Raw genomic sequence first — 3,217 nt, 5'->3', positions numbered from 1 at the left:
GCGGGTAAAAATATCTGCTACTGGCTACTAACTCTGCCAAAAAAGTAAGAAATTAAAAAAAAAAAAAACAAATGAGAGATGTGAGAGTGCGAATTGAAACTTATAAAAACCGGAAGAATCCTCAGTGCGTGTATTTGGCTGGTTTATTTAATTTCTTCCCGCTAGGAAAAAGGCAAAGATTTATTCTAATCGCCATATTCTACCATGTCTTTTTTTCTAAAACAAGCACGATCTGCTAGTACATCCAGCCAGAGTTAGCTTCATAAATTACAAGAGCAATAGAATAGATACTGCCCGTTATCACGAGCAAGTTCAGCTCTAAATTCTAGTTGAAAACTAAAGGAGTTTTCTAACTTTATCCTTTGCTCGTTTTTTACACCATAAACCAGACGCCGCATACAAATCAAACGCATTTGCATTCAAAAAACGCCCCTGACAGATGTATTACAGTCTTAAGGTGGTGGATTAGGTCCGTCCGAATTAATTCTCGGGACCGTCTTGGAAAATTTAAATTCGTTGAATTCTAACAGGCGGCCCCCAATCTCGCTCGCGTTCGATTGTCAAAGACTTACCCGGTAAGCTTCTTACGCGAATAAGAAGATTTCGCGAGGGATCCCGAGAAGCCTGCAGAACTTTGTAGTCTTAAAAATATATTTAATCGCCATTTTGAAATAGCGGACGCGTGTGCTGACCCCTTTGTGCATTGGTCTTTTAGGACGTTGGTTTATTTCCCAAGTAGGACTTAAGTTGCCGCATGTCTCCGAGCGTTACGAGATTCTCGGAGCTTCGTTGCATTTTATATTTTCCTTAAGCGTATTATAATTTATTTTAAATTGAATCCTTTTCCTCTTGAAAAGATTTAATACTTAGTATGGGATTTAATACTATTTGAATTTTACAGACTAAATTTGTATGAATTGTTAATGTTTGTAGGTATTACTTACAATATTAAAACTAATTGATTTTTAACCCTCGATGCAAGAAAGAGGTGTGTTATAAGTTTGACTGCCGTGTGTGTCACTGTCTGAATAGACAGATTTTGGTGCAGTTTTTACCCCACTGCCCGAAGGAGGGTTATTCAATCGAAAGCTAGTTTAATCTATACTCAACGCCGTATATAGATTCCAGAAAAGTTACCAAAGATGGCCAAACGTCACTGTCGCAAGTGTCATTGTCATTGTAACGTTCCAGATGTAGCCAACCCATGCACATCAATAAAAACAGTCATAATAATATTTTGTTGTTATTTAAGTGTAAAGATTATCCCAAGTTTTCGATGTTTTCTATATTATACCTACGCATACCGTATTGTGTACAAACAATGTGTGTTGCACGTGAATACTTTGGTTTGAACTGTCCATGTGCCAAAATGTATCTAATACCTTTAAACCACCTTTTGCAGGTGGTAGGACCTTGTGCAAGGTCCGCCCGGATTGCTACCACCATCTTGCTCGCTAATCCTGCCGTGAAGTAGCAGTGCTTGCACTGTTGTGTTTCGGCGTGGAGAGTAAGACAGCCGGTGAAATTACTGGCACTTGAGGTATCCCATCTTAGGCCTCTAGGTTGGCAACGCACCTGTAATACCCTTGGTGTGGCAGATGTTTATGGGCGGTGGTGATCTTTTATCATCAGGAGACCCACTTGCTCGTTTTCCATCCAGTCGAATAAAAAAAAAGAGCAATTCTATATAATATATATATAAACATATATATTGCGGTGCGGTGTGGGAGCTGGGCCCAGGTACTTACAATCAATTGAGCCATTTTTACGAGTTTGACCGACAAACATTCAAACTGTTTTTTACACTGCCACTAAGGAGTTACGAACTATATATTAGTAATAAAAACAACAATAATGGTGTTGTGAATATTTATTCAATCTTGTATTTCCGAACAATTTAATTTATCCTCATCCGTATTAATTGTAAAAGGTTCGACCACATCATCAATTAAAACATGTAACTGCATCATTCTGTCTTCTATTTAAATCACATGATCAATACACGATCTCCAACGCTCCGGTGTCACCCTCTGCAGTGATTTGTTGTCAACAAATGTGCCAACATGTCAACATGTGCATATCAAAAATATTGATAAATAGTATATAGGTACGCAAATTATGAGAATAATAGAATCTAAATGTTGTTAAAACCTGAAGTATTACCACTGTAATATGAACTTTTCTACTACAAAATAGTTTCAACCAAATATATGTAGGTTAAATTAATATTGAGATGAAATTATTTATTTATGCGGTTGCATTAAATTTTAACAATTATATATATAAATTACTTATGAATGTTATTTAGAAAAGTTAAAATTTACCGATGCAAAACTTTTTCATTTTATTGGCAACACATGAGTAGTTTTTTTTGGAATCTATATACGGCGTCGAGTATAGATGGTTCTTAGCTAAGTTTTGAAATCGGTTCAGCGTTTTCGAGATATTGAACTTTAAAGTGACAATATCGGAGTGTGTCAATCTTTATTTGTTTCTTAAGGTTATTGATTCAATAAGTATACTCAGCGGCACAAAATTTGGCCCATTCTACATACAAAATTACCTATTTCTGCATACATTTGAGGGCCAGATTTTTGCCGCTCACTATAACTTGCTATTTCCTTCAATACAGTAGCGCTATTTGGCATATAATTTAGTGGCTTTAACTACCTACTTTGTTCATCATCATCATCATGTCAGCCGAAAGACGTCCACTGCTGGACATAGGCCTCCTCCAAGGCCACTCAGACCGGTCTTGTGCCTTCCGCATCCAACGCGATCCCGCGACCTTAACCAGGTCGTCTACTTAGTTGATTAAGTTCAAATTGCGCGATTTTTATTTTGGTATTCATCATCCAAACAAATAAAGGCCACTCCCCTTATAACCCCACCTAAATTCATCATCATCATCATCATCATCATCGGCCTATCTTAGTCCACTGCTGGACATAGGCCTCTCCAGTTGCACGCCACTGAGCACGATCCTCGGCCAGTCTCATCCAGTTCTTGCCAGCTAACCTGCGAAGATCATCGCTCCACCTAGTCTAAGGGCGCCCTACGCCACGCTTGCCGATTCGCGGTCTCCACTAAAGAACTCGTTTACCCCAGCAGTTATCGGTTCTTCGCCTGATATGGCCGGCCCACTGCCACTTCAGTTTGCTTATCCGGTGAGCTATGTCGACCTAAATTAAAATCGATTAAATCCCAAATTAAGCCG

The sequence above is a fragment of the Choristoneura fumiferana genome, chromosome 7 (genome assembly GCF_025370935.1).
Source record: "Choristoneura fumiferana chromosome 7, NRCan_CFum_1, whole genome shotgun sequence".
NCBI lineage: Eukaryota > Metazoa > Arthropoda > Insecta > Lepidoptera > Tortricidae > Choristoneura > Choristoneura fumiferana.
Note: the sequence above shows the minus strand (reverse complement) of the source record.